The sequence below is a fragment of the Leopardus geoffroyi genome, chromosome A1, assembly GCF_018350155.1.
Source record: "Leopardus geoffroyi isolate Oge1 chromosome A1, O.geoffroyi_Oge1_pat1.0, whole genome shotgun sequence".
In the NCBI taxonomy this organism is placed as follows: Eukaryota; Metazoa; Chordata; class Mammalia; order Carnivora; family Felidae; genus Leopardus; species Leopardus geoffroyi.
Genome location: NC_059326.1, coordinates 23,388,176 through 23,416,010, shown reverse-complemented (window position 1 = coordinate 23,416,010; position 27,835 = coordinate 23,388,176). Strand labels below are relative to the sequence as shown.

Sequence of the window (27,835 nt, the reverse complement as noted above, 5' to 3'; positions counted from 1 at the left end):
TGGGAACTCAGGGCACAATACAGATTCAGTGGATTACCCACCACACAGACATTTCTTCCAGGATTCCCAGTGCCTTGCACAGATGTGAGCCACAAGCCAACCTGAAGACTGTCAAAATGACCAGTTGTCCACAGTGACATCATGTGGCCAAAAGGAGTAATGGCAGTATCTGACCCATCTTCTGTTCCCCTGGCTAACCTTAACTTTGAGATCATGTTAGTTCTCAGGGTTCATAAAAGGGTGTACCCTAAAAAGATAATGCTGAACTTCCTCCTAATTTGGCATGCGATAATTTCAGTTGTTGCTATTGTTAAAATGGAAAAATAAAGGGTTTATGGCCATAATTGTCCTCTAGTATCTACAGTGAAACAAACTAGGAAAAAAATATTTGCAACTCCTACCACTGAAAAGGAGTTTAAAAAAAAACCTAGAATCTTTTGTATCAAGGAAAATGTATAGGAAACACTGGCACTCTGTATTGCGGAACCCATCAGAACTGTTCTGGCTAATGTAGAGGTTGGAGACTTGGAGCCCCTGTGACACAGACTCCTCATATGCTTGCCCAGCCTGAACAGCAGGCTTTGACCCCCTCCACAGAACCCAAGAGCTCCACAGAACATAGTTTATAAATCACTTTCTTGATGATAGAAAGACCATGAAAATTTTAAACCAGAGGGTGGCATCACCAGATCATCCGTGAAGGACACAGAATGTTTTTAAAGGTGTGGGGTGGGGGGGGGGGGGGGACAAGACAAAATTGGGGACAATACACCTGGATTGGAAGAATTTCATGGAAGGACAGGCAAGCCTTTTGACCAGTTTGATGCCATGAGTAATGTTAGATATTAATACCCATAAAATGTGCTGAACTAAGTTTATTTCTTTTTTTTTTTTTTTAATTTGAGAGAGTACAGTGGAGATGGGGAGAGAGAGAGGGAGGGAGGGAGTGAGGGAGAGAAGGAGAGAGGGAGAGGAAGAGGAAGAGGGAGAGGGAGAGAGAAGAGAGAGAGAGAATCCTAAGCAGGCTCCATGCTCACCATGGAGCCAGACACGGGGCTTAATCCCACAACCCTGGGATCATGACCTGAGCTGAAATCAAGAGGTGGATTCTCAAACAACTGAGCCATCCAGAAGCCCTGAATCTATTTCTAAATCCTTGTCAAAAGCAGTCCTAGGGAAAAGAAAATAGATCTTTCAGTCCTAGTAAGAAAGGATTCATATTTGACTACCTTGCAAATATGATTATCATCAAATTCTTCAATTGAACACTTTTCTGTTGAAAAGGTTCTTTTATGCAAGATTTTTTTTCCTGAAACATAGCTCAGAAAAATTATTTTCATCAAAATGAGCATAAATTCTGCTGAAAATGAGGAGATTTAAGCCTGTTGTGATGAAAAGTCATGTTTCCAAGCTAATTTTTAGGAAAAATCTAATAAAAGAAATACTTAACAGAAAAGTACAGAATGCCTGCTGGGATAAAAATGAAATGAAGTTTCCAAGCAACTTCTGAGTAAAAATACAGTAAAAAATAATGTTTTTAACAGAAATTATGGAATTCAAGCATCTTGTAATAAACATGTATTTTCAAGCTAGTTTTAAGACGTATCTAGGAAAAAAATTTTTTAATAAAAATGGAATTTAATCCTGTTGTCTTTTCCAAACTGGTTTTGAGGGTAATTTCAGCATAAAATGGAAAAAAGAAAAAGAAAAAAGTACCAAATTTAAGCAGTACAATTGCAAAAAAGACAAAAACACAATGGAAGCATTATGAAACAGAGATGAAATTGTCCCCAACATGCCAAAAAATGACAGCCTTTGTATCACACTGGTGTAATCTTTCAGTGAGGCAGTTTCTGTAGTCCAAGGTGATTCCCTGGAAGGGTCTGAGCTGTGAGCTGTGAGCTGTCAGCAGCCTGGGGAATGAGTACCTGGGTCCCTGTGGGGGGTCTGGGTAAGTGCTTGGCAACACTATTGGCAAAGAGCACAAGTGTAAATTTAGGGAATTTAGGAAGGAAAAATGTGGGACCACCTAATAGAGAACTTTAGGTAAGTTAGAGCTTACCAATGTCTCACCAACTCAAGAAAAGATGCCTTAATGAAGACTCAAGTTCTCAAAAAGACATCAAGGTAACAGTGTTTCAACATATTTAAAGACAGAAAAGGGAGGGAGGCTAAATAAGGTAGTTTTATTCATTTTCACCAGGTGGAAACTCTGACGAATTTCAAGCCCACATGCTATTGAAATATAAGTGATGGCTAAGGGTAACAAAAGCAAGTTAAATCACATCTTTAGAAGAGAAAATCTAGAATTGCCCTAATGCAGCTGTGCTGTAACTTGCACAGGATATGGAGGAGAATTTTTTCCTGTTTTCCCAGATTCAAGGCTTGCCACCCCATACTGAGTCCAAGAAAGCATCACAATACATAATTGGGGTCAGACACTCCCATAGAACACCTCCTCCCCCAAAAATTCACTGCCCACCCCTGTTAGTCTACAAATGCATACACAGGAATCAAAGAAACCACTGGACACACAAGTCAAGAGAATTTAGTATTCGTGATGAGCTTGTCCCTCCTTTCTCTGTGCTCCCATCTCAATTCAAGCAAGGAGACAAGAGAATCATTCTACTTAACCAGCAAAGAGATTAGCATTTCATTCCCTTGTTGGGCAATGGTGCTTCTGATCTCTTCTGTGTGTGCTATTTGAGAAAAACACAAGAGTATGGGAACAGGGTCGCCAGATAAAATATGAATGCATGAGACTTACACTAAAAACTTATTCACTGTTTATCTGAAATTCAATTAACTGGATTTCCTCTGTCTTTATTTACTAAATCTGGCAATCCTATTTGGAGGGAACAACAAGGCAGAGAGATCCAGTGGCAGAGGGACAGTGGAAATTGAACACATGAAGGTAGCTAGACCTGTGCCACCTTGCAGGTGCCCATTCAAGATCTCACTGACAGTAAGGAGATTCCACCAACAATAATAACCTGAACCTGAATATCTGGGGCGGAAGCTGTGTATGGAGAATCAGGAAGGACCAAGAAACTAGGAAGCTTTGAAGGGTTCTACAGAGAACTCTCCCACACATATGTCCCAGAGGGAGCCAGTATGTGAACACTTGTCCAACATTTAGTCAAAGCCAGAGAAACAGTAACAGCAGAGAGAACAAAGGTACCAGTCAAATAAGAGATACTTGTGTCTTTCCATGTCCCTACAGCCAGCCCCAAAGCACCAGGGAAGACAGGACTCCAAAATGGCAGAGGTGGGGGAGAAATGAAAGAGCAAGTCCAGCGAGTCTCCTGAACCACATTGAGAAGAGGGAATAAACGAGAGGAAATGAGCATTACATTGGATTGCATTAAAACTTTAAACTGGGTCAAACCATATTAATACTGATGCAAAACAAATTTAGTGGCTTAAAACAACAGATGTTTGTGATCTCACAGTTTCTGTGGGACATGAATCTGTATACAGCTTCAGGCTACAATCAAGATAGTGGCTGGGGCTACAACCATCTCAAGGCTCAACTGAGGGAAGATCTGACTCCAAGCTTATTCATTCATTCAGTTCCTCATAAGCTCTTAGACTGAAGGCCTTAACTTCTCCCTGGCTGTTGGCCAGAGACCATCTCAACTCCTTGCCACATGGCCCTCTCTAACACAAGAGCCATTTTAAGAACTTTCTACCACAGAATGCATTGACTTAATAACTGCAAGTGATCAAAAAGCTACAGTACTGGGACACCTAGATGGCTTAGTCAGTTAAGCATCCGACTTGAGCTCAGATCATGATCACACAGTTCGTGAATTTGAGCCCCACATCAGGCTCACTGCTGTCAGCACAAAGCCTGCTTTCGATCCTCTGTCCCCTTCTCTCTCCGTCCCTCCCCTGCTCACGCTCCCTCTCTCAAAATAAATAAAACATTTTTTAAAAAGGCTACAGTACTGCCAAGTATTTCCTTTATGGATGGGGAAAAAGAGACTGAACAGAGCATAACTGAAAAAGGTATTGAGAAAACTCAAACTTCTATTTGTACCCATTAAATTCAAACAGTTCCATAAATTGGATACAAAAGTTTACCCTCTTGAGCCTTTGGCAGCCATTGTATAGTAAGGAAGACAGACAATGTGGTAGAGAAAAGAGAACTCATTCTTCGGAGAACATCAGAACCATTTGAAGCTCAGCCTCAACACTACTAGTAGCCATGTGTTCATTCACATCTTTGAAATACAATCTTCTTCTCAGTAATCAGAGTTGTGATGAGCATAACAGATGATGTACGTGGTTACATAAAATGTCCACTCTATACATACTGGCCGTTACTATCATTATCATTGTCATTACCATTGCCATTACCATTACACAATCCTCCATGGCTCATCTATCCAAGATTAGTGGTGAGCAGAACCCAAGTTGTTCTCATCTCTATTTTAAAGCAAGAAGAAGACAGAAGTCAGAGCAGTCATTTGTGCATAAGCAAGCACATATTTCTAGCTTGTACCTGAATTTTGTCCTAAATGTGTAATTTTTTTGAGACTGACTCACTGCTCAGTGTTGCACTTTCCCAAAGAAAGTGAAAACTCATGTCTGTTGACACCTAGGTAGAGCTTGGTATGAAGTAGAATATCACTCGTGTGTATCGGCTCATAGAGTGTCACTGGATCAAGATGCTGTGAGAGAATCCAACACAGCCATATGCAACTAGAACGTCTCCACTTCCAGCAAGAGCCTCACTCCAGAAGCAACATCACAGCAGTCTTTATCTCACAGTTCAGACAATGAATAGCTGGCCAGAGAAGCAGCAAAAAATATAAGAGGGGGTTATAAGATGTTTTTCTCTCCTCCCAAACAGGAGATTTGGGGGTTAATACTAACTACCCTCCTCCTCCTCTCCCACTATCATCATCTTCATCATTATCTTCTTCATCTTCTTCATCATCTTTATGATCACAACCATGACCACCACTACCATTCATTGATATCTTTCCATGTATATTATTTATCTATTGTTGTGTATAAATTATCCTAAAACTTATAATTCAACAGTTTAAAACAACAAGTATTTATTATCTCACAAGGTGTCAAAGGGTCAGGAATCCAGAAATAGTCTAGTTAGATTCCTCTAGCTCAATGGCTATTATGAGGTTTCAGTGAATCTTCTGGCAGAGAGAGATTCAGGCTTCAGTGATCTGAAAGCTTAACTGAAGCTGAAGATCCACGTCCAAGCTCGCTCACGTGGCTATTGTCTGGAGGCTTTAGTTCCCCACCAGGTGAGCCTTTCCATAGAGCAGCACAGCCATGGGCTTCCCTCCAGGTGAACAATTTGAAAGGGAATAACCAAGACAGAAGCCACAGTGCCTTTGCATGACCAGTTCCCCAAAGTTATACACTATCACTTCCACTTCAATCTATTCCCTAGAAGTCACCAAATACAGCACACACTCAAGGGGAGGGGAATTAGTCTCCAGCTCTTGAAGGGAGGAATATCAAAGAATTTGTAGCCATATTTTTAAAACCATCACATCATGGTACAAGGACCATGGTAAACATGATACATGTATACTCTTCTCTGGTATAAAAGGAAAATTGTTTATTCAAGCATTTATTCATTCAACAAACCTTTATTGTGGACTTTACCCATCCAAAAATATGTTCCAAGTGACTATTTTGCCCAATCCTTTGTGCACTTTATCCCTTATTGTTTCTTGTTTCTACCTTTATTCTTTTTCTTTAGTGTACCTATTCCAATCTCTTCCTGGAACCTTGCAATAGCATCTCTCTTCTGGCCCTCAAAACATCCCCACATTTATATTTCTTTCAAGCCAACTTAACTCATTACAAAGCAGTATCTTAAGTCTATGCTTAGATATAACATTTATAATTTAGCCAGTGTCTGCAGCAAAGATATAATACAATATTAATTGGGGAAATAGTCGACACAAGATCGTCTCAAATGTGACAGAAGACAGTCACCTTCAGGATGTGATCTGGGAAGGAGAGAAGTGTTGCTGTTACTAGAACAACTCCCTCCATCTATTCTTAGGAGTTCTTGCTTAGAGGAAATTCACCAAAGTTACTCTTTAAAATGCAAGTGTTCCCAGAAGACACAGAGGCGAAACTATTAGTGGCACACAACTCCTTGACTAAAATTGCTCCATCAGGTTAGCTATACAACCACCTGACTGGGCTCAGAAGAAATGAGACACAAAATACAAAAGACTTATTGAGACACAGAAACTTAGGAAGGGTGTAGATTAGGTTCCCATAAGATTTTGCAAAGATAGCTCAGGAGATGGGGGAGAGCACAAGATACCAGAGGCAGCATAAAGGAGGTCCATCAATGAATGCTTTAGTTTGGGTTCTCTCAAAAGTAGGAAGGACATGGTGGCAGGGACCCTATTCAAGAGACTCTCCCAGGGTGCAGAAAAAAAGGGAGCAAAACGATGAGGCAGAAAATACAAGTGGAGGGTTCTGTTCTGCTGGGGTCTTCTCACCTCCCAGAATTTTTTCTGCCTAAAGGAATGGAGATTAAAGAATTATCCACAGTCTCCCTTCCCCCATTGGATGAGGACTCCTCTAGGACAACAAATCTGTTTTTCTGATTGTACTGTGGGCTTCTGCACTCATAGGAGAAGACACTAGAGCCAAAAGTATAAAGACATGCTGGCCTCACCCTAAGTGAGTGTTTTGTACTCTAGGGGCACCTGACCTCACATGGAACTGTCCCTGGCAGCCATGGCTGAAAATCAGCAGTGAGTGAAGGGATGTGATGTAGGATGCCAGAGACATCTACTAAATGGCAGGTGCAGAAAGTGTACCAGTGAGGGGCAGAAAGGGGATGCTGAAAACGAGCATCATCTACATCCCATTTTTACTTAGGCTCAGTGCTAAAGACAGCTCTGTTTGAACTCCCATGAAAGTGGGAGTTAATTATTACACATCCAAGAAGTATTCCTTCTAAGATGATCTCCCATAGCATAATCTCTATGGTGTGTTAAAACAAAATACCAAAAGCGCAGGAAACAAAAGAAAACATTAAGAAATTGGACTCAGTCAAAATTCAGAACTTTTGAGCTTCCAAGGACACCATCCAGAAAGCAGAACAACAACCCACTGAAACTGGGAGAAACTATACGCAAATCGTATATATGGCGAGACTTATATATAGATTATAATAAAGAGATCTTATAATTCCATAATAAAAAGAGACAGGCAACCTACTAATAATTGGACAAAGGATTTGAATAAACATTTCTTCAAAGGAGATGAACAAGTGACCAATAAGCACACAAAACGATGTTCAACATATATTAGCCATCCGGGAAACACAAATCAAAAAACACAGGGAGATATCATTCCATATCCATTAAGATGGCTATGATCAAAAAGAAAGATAGTAACAAGTGTTAGGGAGCATGTGGAGAAATTGGAACTCTCAAACACTGTCACTGGTATTGCAAATGGTGCAGTCACTTTAGAAACCATCTGGCATTTCCTCAAAAAGTTATACATAGAATTACCATATGACCTAACAATTCCACTGCTAGATATGTACCCAAGAGAAATGAAAAATGTGTCCACACAAAAACCTGCATATGAATGTTCAGAGCAGCGTTATTCATAATAGTCAAAAAGTGAAAGCAAATTAAATGTCCATCAAACCAATGATCAACAGAATGTGATGTATGCATAAAACGGAGTCGAATTTGGCAATAAAAAGAAATGAAGTAATGATACAGGCTACAACATGGATAAATCTTGAAAACACTATGCTAAGTGAAAGAAGCCAACCACTTATTGTACGACCTCATTTATAAGAAATATCTAGAAGAGGCAAATAAAGAGACAGAGTAGATGAGTGGTTGCCTTTGGTTTAAAGAGTTTGGAGGGATATGAGGAGTGACTGCTAATGAGTACAGGATTTGACAAAAATAGTCTAAAATTAGATACTGTTGACGGTTGCACGACGGTGAATATACTAAAAACCATTGACTTGTACACGTTAAATAGGTGAATTTTACAGTGTGTGAATCAATTTTTAGTAAAGCTGTTATAAAAGAAAATTTTAATGAAAAATCAGGTGGTGCTGGCACAAGATCAACAAGGCAATATTGGTACGTATTGTAATAAACTTATAAGAAATACTGAGCACCTGCTGTATGCAAAGCACTATCAATAAAATTATAGAGGAAATACCCAGTGCATAACAATAAGCTAATCTGTCACATTATGTGAGTATTTTGATGCAAGCTATGCAAGCCTGATAAACAAAGAAAAGGTTAATAACGTTTCTCTTCAATGTATGCATTTATTCACTTCTTTTAAGTGAAGGAGAGCAATCAAGTTGCATAAAATTAAAATCTTAATTGCTCAGCTCGAGGCTGTATTTTGTAAAGAAGGTTCATAAACACAGCGCATGATCAGAATCTATGGAATGTCCTGAGAGAACATCAAACACAAATGAGTTGCCACAGGATGTTTCCACATAGAATTAAATACTACCGTTACAAGATTAACAAATGATTTATTTATAATTGCAGACTCTTTGTGGAGGAAAAGCTAAACAATATTTCAGTTCTAAGAGGTTCCTAAAATTTTAGCTACGTCTACTATCTCAGGAAAAAAACTCATTAGTTGAGAGACCTCACCTTTCAAGATGAGAATCTAAGATGGATTCATTGTCATTCTAACAATGAGGGGGAAATATCCCCAATATCCCTATTCAATGAGCACCTGGCCAATATCCAGCCCCTGAGGAAAGTGAAAATTCTGCTCAGTGACAACACATTATTTAACTCACCAGGGCAATTTAAGATAACACAATGTGACTCACACCTATGCAAGGAAGTTTGTCACGTGAAAGCATTTTTTTCCTCAAGAAATATCTGCTGGCCGTCAAGATAGAATAAATACATGTCAAATTGTGAGCATGTTTAGAGAATTGCCCTGAGTGATTCTGTGACCATGCGCAAATTAGCTTCCTTCCAGATCTTTGTGGGGGTGACTTCCAAAGGCTTCAAACCACATACATGGCTTGATGGGAGAAAGTAGCAGTTTTTAATTTGATTATATATGTAACAAATCTATATAATATTGAATATAGGATAAAAGTTAAAACTGGGGCACGTGGGTGGCTCAATCAGTTAAGTGTCCAACTGTGGCTCAAGTCATGATCTCACGGTTTGTTTGAGCCCCGCATTGGGCTCTGTGCTGACAGCTCAGAGCCTGGAGCCTGCTTCAGATTTTGTGTCTCTCTACTCTCTCTCTCTGCTCCCTTCCCCACTCATGCTCTCTCAAAAATAGCATTTAAAAAAATGTTTTTAAGTTAAAACTACATGTAATATATGATACATATAATCCATGGAAAATACATGTTTATAATTAATTTATATAAATAATATATATAATATAAATATATTTATAATATATACTACATATAGGAAATATATATTTATAATTTATAATACAGTATTTATAGAGCATGTATAAATAGTTAAATTTTGAGCAAGGAAGAATCTGTAACACAAAATGCTCACTGTGCCTTTCCACTAGCTGAGTTTGCACTTACGTTTCCCTGGAAGTTTCTCCAGTGCCCTCATGTTAGCACTTCATTTCACACATCCTCCACGGTAGATAGGAGGCAAAGGACACGGAATCCTCTTTTTATCCTCACGCACTAGTTGGTTATCTGAAATGCAAAATAAATGAGAGGGAAAGAAAAAAGTCAAACAAACTGCCAGATCATCTCTGTATAATTTCACACTTGCAATCTTACCTAAAACAGTGATTTTGCTAAAAAGGGAAGTGAGAGGGTCCTAATATGGATTTAAGAGTCCTTTCTTCCCAAGTGGAAACGGCTCCCGCACCCCATTCAACTGTTACGAAGGTCCATACTGCTGTTTCACTTAACATCTTTAATTAGCTCCCCTCTGAGACACAACAACAAAACTGAGCTCGTGATCATAAGATAAACAGAAAAGATTTGCCTGGAGTCTAAACTAACCAGTAGTTGGTTTCTGCCTCCCCCAGGAAGCTCACTGGACTCCTGCAGCCCCCACTCTCCCTCATTAGCAAGTGTGAGGCATGCCCCGCTTTGAGGGTCTTCCCAGGTGGGGCCCCGTGTGACCTTGCATTGGGTGTCTTCCCTGCTCTGGCCTAAATTTAGGAAATGCTTCCCAGAATGAATCCCAGCTGGATGCACTTCTCCAGGGCTTTTGTTGCTGCTTCTGGTAAGTGATCGCAGCAGCAAAGGGTATTAAATTTTAAATTATTGGGGATTCTTCTTCCTGTAACTTTGAAATTACTTAGCCAAAACATTTCTTGGGATGAGCTCAGAGCAGAACCCACTGTTCCCTAATCCTCCAGAGAGAGGCTCTGTTCTGACAAGCTTGGGAAGGAAGGAAAAAAAGAAAAGAAAAGAAAAGAAACCATTATTAAGCCTCTAAATGCCAGAATACTTTCTGTTCTCATCTTACTTAGCCTTTATACCACACCTGTGAGATGTTCATCCTCATCCACTCAAAGACGTGCTGAAATGAGGAAACTGAGTCCCCAAGGTCAAGCCACTTATCCAAGGCCACACAGTGTGTACCAGACAGAGCAAGACAGCCCGTCTCTAAAGCAGTGGTTCTCAGCTCCTTCTGAGCCACAGACTTCTCTGAGCATCTGGTGATAGCTACAGACTTCTCCATGCACACATTTCATAAACAAATTTAAAAGCTGGGCACCCCTTGAGGACTAGCCCTGAGCCTGTAGAAATCCGGGCCTCGGAGCTTTCTTTCCTCTTCCCACACCGCTAGGCTGCCTCCCACGGGACGAGGCTGGGGAGGAGGAAAAGGAAATCGCCCGATATTTAAAACATCTGTTTTTCTCATGCCAAGACGCTTCCACCTACCTTCCCATGGTATTAAATTCTTTATGAGTCCTTTTCTACTGAGCAAAAGCATTTTGATCAGAAACTACTTATAGGAAGCAAAAATTAAAATGATTTCAAAACCTATTCATCAGCCTCCTGTGTTGTTTTCCTCTCCGGAAATCCCACTTGAAGTATTTATCCAAAAGAACTGAACACAGAATCTCCTAGAGCTGTCTGCACTCTGATGTCCACTGCAGCGTTATTCACAACAGCCAAAATGTGAAAGCAAACTACCAGTCCGTTGACAGATGAATGGACAGAGAAAATGTGGTAGGTACATACAATGAAATAGTATTCAGCCTTCAAAAAGAAGGAAATTCTGCCATGGGCTACAATATTGATGAAACTTGAGAACATTATGCTTACATTACATACATACATACATACATACATACATACATACATGCATTACAATACATTCTTGTGAAGTAAGAGTTGTAAACATACACACTCTGAAGAGTAACCACCAGTAACAGTGACCAGAGATCTGGTTTTCAGGTAGTCCCAAACATGAAACACTGAAAGAAGATTTTGTTTTCTGTCAGTCCCTCTATATCTAACATAACCATCCCTTGTGCTGAAAATCACTTAGCATCTCGTTTCAAGCTCAAAAATTAATTTTCACAACAGAATACATTACTCCACTAAAAGATTGCTGTCAGTAAAAGGGCCTGTATTTTCAAAGTCCATTAGGGACTGAACTGTTTTTGTTTTTTTTTTGGAAAGAGATACAAATGGGTTTCTTCTTTATAAATTAATGTAAATGCAATTTAAAATGCACTAAACTACTTACTTATTGACACTCTTCTTGGCACAGGGGAGATCATGTTCTAAGCCCCTGCTGATCAGGTCCTGAAGATATCTCTTTCTTCCAAAGTCTGCCAGGGTCTCAGCCAGCTTGCCACCACTTTCCACTAACCAAGATGGTCCTAATGTTCCCCTAAGCCTGACTAAACTTTACTTGGTTTCTTCCTGACTATGGTACCCTGACTTCCCTTTTCTTAGAACATTTACTTTTGAAAACTTGCAATTGTGAATTCTTTCTCTGCCCCCTGGAGATAAAATCTCTCAGGCTCTTGCCAGGTTTACAACTCAGGAAAGTCTTTCTCAAGGATCAGGAATTGCCATCGTCAAGGAAGATAACAACCCTATCTCCCAGTCTCTGTGAGAGGATAGGGGTCTAACTTCAGTTAAGTGTCAATTAGCAAACACTGAAGACCTAACCACATAGACCCAGCTCCTGCATAATATCCTTAGGTCTCCCTCACTAGCTCACTCTAACACTTAAAAATCCTTCCCCAGGGAGCCTGGGTGGCTCGGTCAGTTAAACATCCACCTTTGGCTCAGGTCATGATCTCACAGTTCATGAGTTTGAGCCCCACGTCGGGCTCTGTGCTGACTGCTCAGAGCCTGGAGCCTGCTTCGGATTCTGTGTCTTTCTCTGCCCGCCCCCTCCTTGTGCACGCATGCTCTTTCTCTCTCTCTCTCTCTCTCTCTCTCAAATAAGCATTAAAAAAACCTTCGGGGCACCTGAGTGGGTCAGTCGGTTAAGCGTCCGACTTCACTTCAGGTCATTATCTCATGGTTTGTGGGTTCAAGCCCTGCGTCAGGCTCTGTGATGATGGGTCAGAGCCTGGAGCCTGCTTCAGATTCTGTATCTCCCTCTCTCTCTGCCCCTCCTCCATTCATGCTCTGTCTCTCTCTCAAAAATAAAAAATAAACATTAAATTAAAAAAAAATTCTCCCCCAAAGGATGCAAGAATATACAATGGGGAAAAGGCAGTCTTTTCTATAAATTGTGATGGGAAAACTAAGCAGCTATCTGTAAAAGAATAAACTAGATCACTTTCTTACACCATACACAAAAATAAACTCAAAATAGATTAAAGACCTAAATATATGAGACCTGAAACCATAAAACCCCTAGAAGAAAACATAGGTGGTAGCAATCTCCTGAATATCAGCTTTAGCAACACAGTTATGGATATGTCTCCTCAGGCAAGGGAAACAAAAGCAAAAATAAACTGTTGGGGCTATATCAAAATAAAAAACTTTTGCACATTTAAGGAAACCATCAACAAAATGAAAAGGGAACCTACTGAATGGGAAAAGATATTTGCAAATCATATATCCAATAAGAGGCTAACAATCTAAAATCTCTAAAGAATCAAAAAACCAAACACTCTGATTAAAACATGGCAGAAGACCTGAATAGACATTTTTCCAAAGAAGACAATACTGATGGCCAACAGGCACATGACAAGATGCTCAACATCACTCATCATCAGAGAAATGCAAATCAAAACCATAGGAGATATTACCCTACACCTCAGAATGCCCAGTATCAAAAAACAAGTAAAAAATAACAAGTGTTGGTGAGGATGTAGGGAAAAGGGAACACATGTGCACTGTTGGTGGGAATGTCAATTGGTGCAGCCACTGTGGAAGACAGTATGGAGTCTCCTCAAAAACTTAAAAATAAAAATACCATACAATCCAATAATTCCACTACTGGGTATCTACTGAAAGAAAAGAAAAACACTAATTCAAAGGGATATATGCATCCCTATGTTTATCGCAGCATTATTTATCATAGCCAAGATATGGATGTAACCCAAGTGTCCACTGATACATGAATAAAGAAGAGGTCATGTGTACGTGTGTGTGTGTGTGTATGTGTGTGTGCGCGTATGTATATATAATATATATAGTGGAATATTGCTCAGCCATAAAAAAGAATGAGATCTTGCCATTTGTGACAACATGGATGAACCTAGATGGTATTATGCTAAATGAAATAAATCAAAGATAAATGCCATATGATTTCACTTATTTGTAGAATCTAAAACACAAATGAATGAACAAACAGACTTTTAAATACAGAGAACAAACTGGTGGTTGCCATAGGGGAGGTGGGCAGGGGGGCAAAACAGATATAAAATAAATTGAGATGAAAACTACAGCACAGGGAATATAGTCAATAATGTATGGTCAATAACATTGTATGGTGACTATATTTATCATGGTGAGTACTGAGCAGTGTATAAAATTGTTGAATCAATATGTTATACACACCTAAAACTAATATAGGACTGTATGTTAACTGTACTTCATAAATACATACATACACACACACATACATAAAAAGTCCCATCTTCGGTTTCAATGGAATTGCTTTCAATCTCTCTCCCCTATTGCTATAGTCTTGAATACAGTCTTCCTTGCCTGTACCTTTGTTGAGTGCAATTTTTCTTTGACACTGCACCTCTCCAGAACCACTACCATCCACTCCATTTTTTTAGGCCCTTCTTTAGGACTAGAATCAGAATAAAATGATGGAATTTGAGTAAACTTACTGAAACACAAAGAGATGAATTGATGTATTTTCAAATCTAAAAGCCATTACAAAATTGTTGATCAGTCTGTATGCTTCACGCACAGACATACACTATATGCCTACAAGTATATCAATCCTCTGAGGTTTTTAAATAGGCTTAGAAAAGAGTCATTAAGGGCATATACCGGAATGATTAAAAATGGTCATTTCTAGGCAGCAAGATAATGGAATTTTTCTTTTCTTCTATAAGTAGGCCATATTTTCTAAATTTTCTACAAAGAATTGCATGTGGGAGCAAATTTTTTTAATGGGAAGAAAGGGAAGATTTCAAATAGTAAAAAGAATTCTCAAATGCTATCCCTCAATATAATCACACTAGCTTTTCTTTTTGCCAGCTTTCCTCCTAAGTATTGTGGGTCGGAAACAGACAATGCTAACAAAAAATATTACAAATGTATTCGCTGCTCTGAATACTAGTTTTTCATTCCTGGATGTTTCTTAGAAAACTAAAGCCTTCCGACCTTTCTCTTTGATTCTTATATGGTGAGTCCATGTAGGACCTATTGCATAGGTCCTGTGTCCTCCTCTGGTCCAGGCAAGTGTCTACCACACAGAAGTATCTGAATTCAATGCTGCAGACTTCTAAAAAGCCTCCTTAAGCCCCCTGAAGAAGCTACCATTCCCTCCAGTGAGTGATTTATATCTCAGATGTCAAAGACGCAGTAGGGCTCTACCCCCCACCCCTGGCCTCAAAGTTCACAGGAACGAGGACCACTCATGTCATTCTGTCCCTCTCAAGTGAGCCAACTGACTGCCCAGAAGTGCAGATGTGAACTCATATTCTCAAAGGAAGAGAACTTGGCACTTGTTAAGGTCAAACTTTAAACAAGCTAATGCTCATCTATAGGAAGAAATTGTGGCCGGGGATGAGAGGATAAGGGGTCAACTCTATTTACAAACACTTGTAACAAATATTATATGATTTCACTCATATATGGAATTTAAGATACAAAACAAATGAACATAAGAGAAGGGAAACAAAAATAATATAAAAACAGAGAGGGAGACAAACCATAAGAGACTCTTAAATACAGAGAACAAACTGAGGGTTGCTGGGGAGGTGTTGGATAGGGGGGATGGGCTAAACGGGTGATGGGCATTAAGGAGGACACTTGTTGGAATGAGCATGGGGTGTTACATGGAAGTGATGAATCACTGAATTCTGTTCCTGAAATCCTTATTACACTATATGCTGTCTAAGTTAGATTTAATTTTTTTTAATTATTTGTATAAATTTATATTTACCTAAGGAGAAGAAGGAATACATTGTGAGTAAAATAAAATGGAATAAGATACCTAAAAATAACAAAATAAATAAAATTAAAATAAGACACTTACATTAAGACCGCAGAAGGGAATCTCCCTGTTTTGGAGTCAGACTCCTGGGTGGCCCTATACCTATTATTTCAAATGGAGTCCCCTGCACTTAAGTAGGACACAGACTAATTAGAGCCCTGAAAAAAGCAACCAAACTGCACCAGGATTAACCAATATCTACAAGGAGAAATTTGGGAAGAATTAATCTCTGTAATAGGAAGCAGGAATAAGTCCTTGGCAAGGCAACACTTAACAGTGGAGAAGGAAAATTATTTATTCAAAAAGCCTAAGGAAACTATAGGATCTCCACTGGAAAGATGGAAAACCCCAAGCTCCAGGGAAAGCCAGGTTGAGGCGGCTATTTACAAAAGTTCTTTGCACTAAGCAGAAACAATGTAGCCTCATCCTAGGAAATATCAGGTGCCAGAGAAAGAAGGCTCTCCTCCACAGAGAGAAGCATTTAACAATCACAGGTCCCCAGACTCTAATACCAACCCCTTGGTGCCACATGTGTTCTCATATTCTGAATTTTGGGGATTTTAGGAAGGAAATCTGGTTCATAATCAACAACATTGTATAACATCTCCAGCGGGGACTGGGGCAACATCTCATTAATTTTTTTTTAAGCAAAACACATGAAGAGTCACACTAAATAGTATAAATAAAGGATATAGATAAATAGACTCACATCAGTTCAACTTTTGCTGTCAGATGGATTATGGAAAAAAGAATTCAATTTCGTGAGGTTTGGGGGTTTCAGAAATGTCCATAAGGGATTGTGGAGCTGGATTTTTTAATAGGTCTGTCTTTCCCGCCAGAGACTGAGAACCATGCCTTATTTATCTTCCCCACTACCTGGCTGATGACTGGTGCTCAGCAGGCATGTTGAATTTAATTGATTAACCCCAGGCTTTCCGTCTCGGCACCTCTCCGAAGCTCTGGATGCCCAGAGAGACCCACACAGCAAGAGCAGGGGGTACTCTGCTCAATGTACTCTGAGCCTCTTTAAATTGAAGGAGTTAAAAACCAAGCAAATTTTCTGCCTGCTTTTCACTTCCCCAATTTCAAGTGCTGCCATTGTGATCACAAAGGCCAAGAATTCGGTTTCTGCAGTATCATGTTGTTGGGAGGTTTGAGAGCAATGTTCTGGAAAACCCTCATGAAATGACAAGGATGCCTCATCTGGGGAAACTAGTCACCATAATTGTTAATGCCCGTCCCTGTGAAGGTAGCAGTCTGGAGGCAAAGGGAATGACTGAAGGCATAGGGGGAATGGCAGTTTTCACCTCCCTCCCTGGGCAGGCGAGATTTCTGGGGGGACGCTTCTCTGAGCCAGGCTTCTGTGCACGGCCTCCTCAGCACTGCCCTGCCTGCCTCTCCCCCTCACCACTGCCAGAAAAGAAAAGGCCATCAGCTCAGCCCTGCCTCCTCTGTGTCTCCCTGGAAGTCACCGGAGGTCTGGAAATAGATGCATCCTGTTGTTCTCTATGGTCCCAGTCCTTTATCATGGGGGACAAGGTCACCCTACCTCCTGGCAGTACTGGTAGCACAATTAGTCTTCTGTTTCATGAGGAAGAGTGTGTGACTTTACACTTTAAGGCAAGGAAGAAAACACAGATTTTAGAACTAAATAGTTAAAGGGGTGCCTAGGTGGTTTGGTCGGTCAAGCATCCAACTCTTTTTTTTTTTTTTTTTTAGTTCAGTTTATTTATTTATTTGCAGGGGGAGGGGGGCAGGTGCAGAGAGAGGGGAGAGAGAGAATCCCAAGAAGGCACTGGGCTGTCAGCACAGAGCCCAACACAGGGCTAGAACTCACTGTGAGATCACGATCAAAAGTCGGAGGCTCAACTGAGCCACCCAGGCGCCCCAAACATCCACCTATTGATTTGGGCTCAAGTCATGGTCTTACAGTTCACGAGTTTGAGCCTCGCATGGGGCTCCATGCTGACAGTGCAGAGCCCTGCTTGGGATTCTCTCTCACCCTCGCTCCCTGCCCCTCCACTGCATTCTCTCTCTCTCTCTCTCTCAAAATAAATAAGCTTTTTTAAAAATTATAAAATTCAATATTTAAAGCAATGAGGACACCAGAAAAAGCAGCTGGGAGTAGGGAGAGCATCACAGTCAAACAGGCCAACTGGGTATTCCTACCTGCTGACACCGAGGGCTGGTCCTTTGATACACAACAACTGTCTGATCTAGAAAACTCAACATGAAGAAATTTAAATGTGGAGAATACATTCATTCTCTAAAGGCCATACTGCAAGTACTCTTTTTAAGTTACCTTATGCTTGCATTACCTAGTTAAATGCCTCATGTCTATTTTTCGGTTTTACTTTTTTGCAGTGTTCCTTAGTGCAGCTCAAATCAAGCAAGCAAACAAGCAATGAAATAGATTATATAGGGAAAAATTAAGTCTCCAGTACCACTCCTGTTCCAAGGGCCCTGGCCTCAAGTTCTTTTTTTTTTTTTTTTTAATGTTTATTTATTTTTGAGAGAGACAGACAGAGCATGAGCAGGGGAGGACAGAGACAGAGGAAGACACAGAATCTGAAGCAGGCTCCAGGCTCCGAGCTGTCAGCACAGAGCCTGATGTGGGGCTCGAACTCAAGAGCCTTGAGATCATGACCTGAGCCGAAGCTGGCACCCAACTAACTGATTGAGCCACCCAGGCACCCTCCCCCGCGAAGTTCTTCTTTTCAGAGGAAACTACTGTGGCTAGATTTGGGATTCTTCCAGAAATAGTCTCTACATATATAAGGCTGTATCACTTTTTATTTTTTCAACGTTTATTTATTTTTGGGACAGAGAGAGACAGAGCATGAACGGGGGAGGGGCAGAGAGATTGGGAGACACAGAATCGGAAACAGGCTCCAGGCTCTGAGCCATCAGCCCAGAGCCCGACGCGGGGCTCAAACTCACGGACCGCGAGATCGTGACCTGGCTGAAGTCGGACGCTTAACCGACTGCGCCACCCAGGCGCCCCTAGGCTGTATCACTTTTTAAATGTATGCTCTATGGCACTGTACACACTATTCCACATCTTGCTCCCTCTCTTCAAATGCATTGAAATTATTAATATCCCTCTATGCTTTCAGCATGCTACCCTCTTCTGCAACATGCACAGGCCTTCAGACTTCTTCAGGGACTCCCACTGCCTGTATCTGAAGACCTCACTCAGCTTGGCATTCAGGGCTGGTCTGCTACTTTCTAACCAACCCCCATAGATGCTGCTATGCATTGAATTGGGTCCCCCCAAAAGACTTTTAAATCTTAACCACCAGAATCTGTAAGTGAGACCTTATCTGGAAATAGTCTTTGCAAGTGTGGTTAAGATGAGGTCATATTGGAGTAGAGGGAGCCCTTATTCTAAAGTGACTGTTGTCCTTGTAAGAAAAGAAGAAATACAGAGACCTACATGCAGAAATGGAAGGTCATGTGAAAAGACACAGGAAGAATTCTGTGTAAGGATGGAGACAGAGATTGGGGTGAGGCATCTACAAGCCAAGGAACACCAAACATTGCAAGAAACATCAGAAGATAGAATAGAGGCATGGAACAATTCTCCCCAGCAGCCTTCAGAAACAGCGTCGCCCTTCTGCCATCTTGATTTTGAATTTCTGGGCTCCAGAATGATGAAAGGATAAATTTCCATTGTTTTAAGCCACTCATTTTGTGGCATGTTGTCAGAGCAATTCTGGGCATCTAATACAATGCCATTGAGCTTTTCTTCTTCCCTAATGTTTCCACCCCAATGGACAACACATGACTCCCTCTCCTTTTCCTACCCACTCCTCACAACCCTGTCAGCCAAGCCGAGTGGCTCTTTCTCCAGAATCTTCCTTGAACCTTCAGGCCCGCTTTTTCTCTGGCCTCCCCTGAACTACTTATTTGTGCTCTGCATAATTGTTCCCTTGAGTTCTACTGTCTCGTGTGTGCACGTCTTTCCTCCTCAACCGGACCGAAGTTCCTTGAGTATCGAAACTGTGCTTTACTTTTTTCTTGATCCAGGATGGACTTGCAGTGTATATTCAACAAGCAATCCTTGATACGATAGTGTTAAAAGGTTACTAACTTCTGGAAATGAAAAGAGCCCTCTGAGATTCTTCATTAGGCTTTCCAAAGTATGTTCAATGTCTCGAATCTAATACGATGAAAGAAAATCTATTAAAAAGGCATTTATTCTTCACTGCATTTCAAATGCAAAATGGATTCCTTGTTGTTCTGTTGTGGGGGTTTTTTATATGAAATTCAAGTGAGGATAATCATTACAAAGTTCACTATTACAAGTAGTAAATTAAATGCTAAAGTATAAGGTGACTCATGAAAACCAAATATAAATTACCAGAAATACATTTATTTTATTGTAAGACAATACCTCATTTTTTGATAATCTGCAGAAAAAGGAATCTAAAATAATAAGGACAAGGACAACACTAATGGAACCCTAACAGGCAATTGATTTAGAAAGTCTGAGAAAGTGCCCAGCCAACTTCAGACATTACTGGAATAAGAGACCTGAGTGCACACTTATCAATAGACCAGTATTAATAACCATTGGATTTACCTAGATGCAAACTTCCTTCTCACAAAATTATTTTAGGAGTACTGCAGATCCTAGAATCAAATAATCTTATGAGTCAGAAAGGACCTTGAAATTCTTTTTTTTTTTTTTTAATTTTTTTTTTCAACGTTTATTTATTTTTGGGACAGAGAGAGATAGAGCATGAACGGGGGAGGGTCAGAGAGAGGGAGACACAGAATCGGAAGCAGGCTCCAGGCTCTGAGCTGCCAGCACAGAGCCTGCCGCGGGGCTCGAACTCACGGACCGCGAGATCGTGACCTGGCTGAAGTTGGACGCTTAACCGACTGCGCCACCCAGGCGCCCCAAGGACCTTGAAATTCAATATCATGTAATCTCTTACCCCATATAGAATCTCCTTCCCTTCCTCCCTGAATTTCCATCAAACCTTTGACAAACAGTTGACAACCGAAAGCTGTGTTGAAGGTCCCTGGAATCTGTTCCAACTGTGCATCCTGAAGGAGAACACCTAGAGAGAGACCCCTCAACTCTACCTCCTCACCCTCAGCTTTAAGTCTCAACAGGAAGATTTCACATCAGGAAAAAAAAAAAAAAAAAAAAAAAAGATGAATGGTAATTCTTTACCTGAGTCACCAGTCAGGTCAGCCATCTCTTGGCCCTTGAGTCCTCAGAACCACCTCTCCAACAGGTCACTTCACACTTCCTACCAAGCATCACCTGTAAGATCAGGTACTTCTGAAAAAAATAAGGGTTTGCTCACTGCACCCAGCAATGGCATATTTCACTCACACAAAGGCTGTGGGAGTGAAAGAGCAGGTTTTGGAGTCCTACAGCTTAGACCTAATGGGTTTCAGAACGACTACTATTGAGTCATTCCAGAAGCATCTGGATATCCAATCAGCATCTCGCCTTAAAATGAGACCTCAACTAGGGTGGGTTATAAAGAAAAAGCAGAATAGACCATGTATTAGTTTCTGACACTGCATAACAAATTATCACAATTTAGCAGCTTTAAAAAAAAAAACCATATTTATCTACTTCTACAAATCAGAAGTCGAGGCACAGCTTAGCTGGGTCCTCTGCAAGGCTGTTACCATGGTTTCACCCAAGGGTTCGGTTCTCCTCTGGAGTCATGACTGGCGGTAAATCTATTTCCAAACTCCTTCAGGTTGTTAACCAGAATTCATTTCTTTGTGGCTGTAACACTGAGGTCCCTGGTTCTTATTGGCTATTGACTGGAGGCCTCTCTTAGCTCCTAAAGGCTGCTCACAGTTCTGCCACTCGGCCGTCTCCTTAGCCTTCTGAGAACATGGCAGACTGATTTTTCAAAGCCAGCAAAGGGAAGAGAGCAAGTCTGCTAGTCAGAAACTTATTTTAGCTGATGTAATCAGTCATCACATGGTGACATCCTATCACCTTTGCCATATTCTGTTTGTCAGAATATTAGTCACAAGTCCTAGCCCATACCCAAGGAGAGGGGTTTTTACAAGAGCTTGAACATCAGAAGTTGTGGTCATTGGAGGATTGCCTTAGAGTCTGTCTACCAGAGCCCCAACAATCCATATTTTTTAAAGCTCTCCAGTGACACCGATGTTGAATCAGTCTTCAGAACTATTGTTAAAAGATACAGTAGAGAAGACAACACAGGGGGGAGATTACTTTGCTGTTGTAGTTTTCAACCTGGACTGTCCCTTAGAATCGAAAATACCCGTGGGGTATTTTCAAATTCTGCACCCCAAACCCATCAGATCAGAATACCTGGAAGTGGATTTGTTTTTTTCAAACACCACAGGTGTTTCCAAAGTGCAACCAAAGCTAAGAAACACTGTTTTACTGGAACAGTGGGGAGTCAGAGTCAGTCTTAATGGAAAAAGGTAATCCTTGGGGCAAGTTTTGAAAAACAAGTAGATGTTTTCTAGGTGAAACACAGGAGTGACAAGTGATAAGGCAGTGGCATTTATAGTAATTTCATGAACTTTGTGGAGTCAGAGAAGGGAATGAATGTAGGAGGCAGCACTGATAAGACTTTGTGCCAAATGTAAGGTTAACAAAGAAGGAGGAATCTCAGATGACTTCCAGACCTCAAGTTTAGATGCATGAGAGAGCATATAAACCACTAACTGATAGAATCAAGTGGAGAAGCTGGTTAGAGGATGAGAGGAGGTAGAGACGCTGAGCTCTGTTCTAAATATGTCAACTTGTACACATGTTTAAAGGCATTTTACTTTAACTTGTACTAATGATCCATTGCTTGCTGAGTCCACTTGATATAGATGGGGCCTTGCCAACATTTTCCCAATTCATTTACTCTTCTGTTTTCTATTTTCCATAGGATTTAGCTGCCCAGCATAGAGTCATGTGAATTTCATATTTACCTCTATTTCCTACCCCAAAACGTCATTTATTATTTTATTAATGACACAACCCCTTGAATGACCCTTCCCACCATTAAATGTCAAGTGATTATTTTGCAATGCTAGCTATTAAATTTTAAAGTGTGATTTAGCAATTGCCAAGGTGTTAAGATTTTTGAGAACCGTAATAATTAAATCCTTTTCTAAAAATCCTTTTTAATGTGTTCAACTTGAGTTCCTCAGTACTCCCTTCTAAAGGCAAGTAGCCTCCCACAGAAATGAAGAAAGACTGAACAGTTCTCTGATGAATGATTGATGAATGATTATTTCCAAAATTTATAGAATCTAGCATTGTACACTATGTTGTGCAGTGGTTAATTATCCAATTGAATGATGTCAATGTTTCTTTGCTTATTTACACATTAATCAGAAGTCTGACTAGTGTTAAACCTTGGAAGAATTTTATGTGCATTTGCACATAAAAATGTGGACTAAAACTCCTTCCCGCAATCTTAAAGTGTTATCAATTACTGGTCTTTAACGATTCAATGAAAACATTATAATCACTGCCTCTTCTCATAAACATTAGCCATAATAATATGTATTTTTTTTAAATGCTATAACTCAGCACCCCTTATTCTCATCACTTTTTAAGGCATTTTTCCCTAAAGTATAATCATTTTTCAGAACTTCTCTAAGAAAATCACAAAGAAACCTTTCTAAAATCAAAGGAGTGCCTGGGTGGCTCAGTCGGTTAAGCACCTGACTTCAGCTCAGGTCATGATTTCTCTGCGTGACTTTGAGCACCATGTCCGGCTCTGTGCTGATAGCTCAGAGCTAGGAGCCTGCTTCAGATTCTCTGTCTCCCTCTCTCTCTCTGCCCCTTCCCCACTCACAGTCTGTCTCTCAAAAACTAATAAACATTAAAAAAATTAAAATTAAAACCATAACATGTAGACAACAAGATATTTAAGATAGTGCTTGAAGGCTTTTTAAGATAAGAAAATTACTGTTACTTTCTGCATACGAAAATAGAAACGTATCAAAACCTCAACCTCACATTTTAGAGGTAAATATCAAGGGAGATCTTTAAGGTGAGACAGAATTCCCAAAAACATTACTAACTGAAAACTCTTGGGGAAAGTAATAAATTGTGATTCAATAATACTTTCCCTTCATCATTATTAAGAATGTTCTTAAGTAGCCACAAGGTACATTTTGCTACCAAAGAAAGTGATGAGGTGTTCTTAGCAAGATTTGGGAAACAAATAAATCTTCCCATTAAACTTAGAAGAACACCATACCCTGAAGGTCCCATAAATTAGGTGAGGGTGACTCAGTGAGAAGCCAAAGTGGAAAATCTATCCTGTAGGATTTTTCATTTGTAAAACACTTTGATTTTTAAAGCCTCATTACACCATTATCACATTTTATCTCAAAATCATCCCTATGATAGGCAGATGCTCATTGTTCAGAAAGAAAGGGTGGAAGCAAGGTTTGTAATAGGCCAATACATTTGGAAACTATCTTGATCAGGTGAAAGCATCTCCTGTATGATAAGGACAGTCATTCACTTCAGACCACTAGGGCCTGAGGTCAGAGGAGAGTGACTACACACAAAAGCCAGTTTACAGCTTTTCTCCTACTCACAAGACAGCCGAGCAGCAGACACTAGGGAGACTCTGGTTCCTCCTTCAGCTGGAAGTGAGTAACTTTGCTAAAGGAAAGAATATCCCTGTTATCTAATAGCTCATTTCATTGTTCTTTAAGTGCACTTTCCTCTGTCCCTCACTTCTCATCCCTCTTTCATCAACTCAAGGCAGAGTCTCTCAGAACTCCAGAAAGCCCTGGCCATTTCCATTGTTTTAGGCTCCCGGCATAATAAGACATAAAGACAATCCAAAATAGGATGACAAAGTTATTATTTAAAATTAATTCTTCTAGGAAAATAAGCCTATGAAGAGATGTTCAACACCATATATTATTAGGTTAATTGCAAATTAATACAATAAGATACCACCACGCACCTGTGAGAATGGCCAAAATCCCAACACTGATAACACCAAATGCTGGCGAGGATGTGTTAGCAACAGGAACTCTCACATATTGCTGTTGGGAATGCAAAATGGTACCACCAGTGTGGAAGATAGTTTAGCGGTTGCTCACAAAACTAAACATACTTTAACCAGCAGTTATGTTCCTTGATTTTACCCAAATGAGTTGAAAACTTTACAGTCACACAAAAACCTGCACACATGATTATACCATCTTTATTCATAATTTCCAACAGTTGGAAGCAACCAAGATGTCCTTTATTAGGTGAAGAGAGAAGTAAACCTGATACATCCAGGTAATGGATTGTTCATAATAAAAAGAAATGATAAAAAATACAAGGAGGAACCTTAAGTTCATATTACTAAGTGAAAGAAGCCAATCTGAAATGGCTACACACTATATGATTCCAACTATATGACATTCTGGAAAAGGCAAAATTATGGACACAGCAAAAAGTTCAGCAGTTGCCAAGAGTTAGTATAGAGAGAACAGATGACTTTTAGGGCAGTGAAACTATTCTATACAATACTATAATGACACATAGATTTCACTATATATTTCTCAAAACTCATAGAATATACAACATCAAGAAGGAACCCTAATGTAAACTATAGTCTTAGGGTGATAACAACATGTCAATATAGGCTCATCAATTGTAACTCCGGTACAGAATATTGACAGTAGGGGAGGCTGTGTATGTAGTGAGGGTAAGGGGTATATGGGAACTCTCTATTTTAGGCTCAGTTTTGCTATGAACCAAAAACTTTTCTTAAAAAAATCTATTTTTAAAAATTAATGCTTATAGCACACACACACACACACACACACACACAAATACAAATGTATAACTTCATTGAGAGAGAATGTCAAAACTCAGTTTGAGGCCTATAGCAGTCAGTATTGGCAATTACAAATAACACTTTAGCAAAAATAATTTATTAAAGAATATTTGTTAGTTTGCAGAAGTTATAGAGAAACCAGAGAACTAATTGTAATAATGTACGTCTTAAAACAACTCAGAAGCAATATGCAGTCACAGGAGAGACTCCACCACTGCCATCAGCTGCTTGGTCCTAAACACACAGGGACTGAATGCCAGAAACTCTGCCTCAAATGTCCCATAAGAACCAAATGCCTCTGCCATCACTTCCCAGATCAGTCTTCCCACAGCTACTTCCTTATGTTGCTTCCTTCCCTAAGTCCTACACATATACATCTGACTGTAGCACCTAAGTCACAGTTTTGCACCCTAACCACAGAAGGTTTGAAAATAAATTCTAATTTTGTCATGAGAAAGTGGGACTACCAATGCAAGAAACTATCATTACACCTAGAAATCTGGAAGATAACTTGGGTGTCAACTTATAGCAGTTAGACTTAATATGGGACAGGTTGAGCCTGGAAAAGAGCAAGAAGGAAGGAAGGAAGGAAGGGAGAGAGAGAGAGAGAGAGAGAGAGAGAGAGAGAATGGAGAGATAGAGAGAAAAAAATAGAGGTATAGAGATAGACAAAGGAAGGAAGAAAGGAAGGAAGGAAGGAAGGGAGAGAGAGAGAGAGAGAGAGAGAGAGAGAGAATGGAGATAGAGAGAAAAAAATAGAGGTATAGAGATAGACAAAGGAAGGAAGAAAGGAAGGAAGGAAGGAAAGTTAAATGTGAGAGTGTGTAGCTCATTGGAGAGGTCATATGTGGAGATATACAGGTAAGAAATCATAGCATCAAGTGATAGTTAAAACCAAGAAAGCAGATTACAAAGACCAGGGGGATAATGTACAGTGAGAAAAGCAAAGTTCCAGGGATGAAGCCTTTCACCAATGTTTAAAAGTAGAATAGAGGGGCGCCTGGGTGGCGCAGTCGGTTGAGCGTCCGACTTCAGCCAGGTCACGATCTCGCGGTCCGCGAGTTCGAGCCCCGCGTCAGGCTCTGGGCTGATGGCTCAGAGCCTGGAGCCTGTTTCCGATTCTGTGTCTCCCTCTCTCTCTGCCCCTCCCCCGTTCATGCTCTGTCTCTCTCTGTCCCAAAAATAAATAAACGTTAAAAAAAAAAAAAAATTTAAAAAAAAAAAAAATAAAAGTAGAATAGAGTAAGAGAAAGTCATGAAGGAAGTGACAAACAGAGGTCATCAACTTTCAAGAAGAAAGAGTGTCAAGTCTGGAAAATCAGGAAAACACTCCCATGAAGAGCGAAAAATCTCCTTTGAATTTAGAGATCCAGAGAGTGTTGGTGGATCACCATGAATGTACCTTCGTTCCAACACTACTATTGCAATGTATCAAAACAGTCTGGTTCTGTTGATTTCTCCCCAGCCTTCTGAAGGCTTCTGAAGACCAGGAATGATGTCTCATTTATCTCAGAATCCCAGCACCTAGTACAGTACTTGGAACAAGGATTTTAGTAAAGATCTACTGATCCTAACTGAACTGAGACCTGAAGTTCCCTGTAAAAGCCCATGCAATAAGCCATGGGTAAAATTCCTGTAATTCGGGTTTTGGGGCCTCTTAACACTCTGACTCTCCAAGCACCTCTAATACAGAATCACTCATTTGTAACATCTTGAGATCACAACTCAGTAAGAGTTCCCTCCCTCATTTTTTAGAACTATCACCTTTCAAATAAATTAATTCTCTTCTCCTTCACAAGGTAATAATAGTGATAACAATACAAACAACAAACATCTGTGGAGTACTTTACATTTTACGAAGTGTTTAATGCTCATAACTCCCACATAATACCAACAAAAACCCTGTGAAATGAGTATTTTCACTGCCCCTATCTTATAGAGATATTACATAACTGGTCTAAAACTTACACTTAAAAAGAGATTCCCCCCTGAATTTGCCAAGGTCCTCTGGCTTCAAATCCCAAGCTCATTTCTCTCTGCCACACTAGCTGGGGTGGCTCGCAGAGATTTTTGCTTCTATCTCTTTATACCTCCAGGCTCGTGTGTGATTAGCATTTTGCTAGTTGTCATTTATCATCCTGGCATCTGTTGCTGGAGCTGCTGAGGGTACGTATTAGTCATTTCAAGGAATTCAATTCAAATCCAGTGAATGAGATGATTTCTTAAGCTTTTGGGGGAAATTTTTCAAAGGCTCACACCTTGATGTATTGGGGAAAGAGGAGCCTTTTTTAGGTATTTGGGGATCAGGAATCCAGCCTGGCCAGTTCACATGACTTCTGATTCCCTGCTTACATTTGGAGAATGCAAATGTGGGTGGGCCCCAGGGTAAATCCTTAGGGCTATTGGGTTGGT

At 40.2% G+C, this 27,835-nt stretch overlaps 1 long non-coding RNA gene across 1 annotated transcript in view; it reads right to left on the bottom strand.

Annotated features, from left to right (window-relative positions):
* LOC123597450 overlaps positions 1–27,835 on the bottom strand; it is a 299,090-nt gene that overhangs the window by 194,075 nt on the left and 77,180 nt on the right. Inside the window, exon 2 of the long non-coding RNA XR_006712127.1 lies at positions 9,575–9,694. This is a non-coding gene — a long non-coding RNA (uncharacterized LOC123597450). The remainder of the gene's footprint in view (positions 1–9,574; positions 9,695–27,835) is intronic.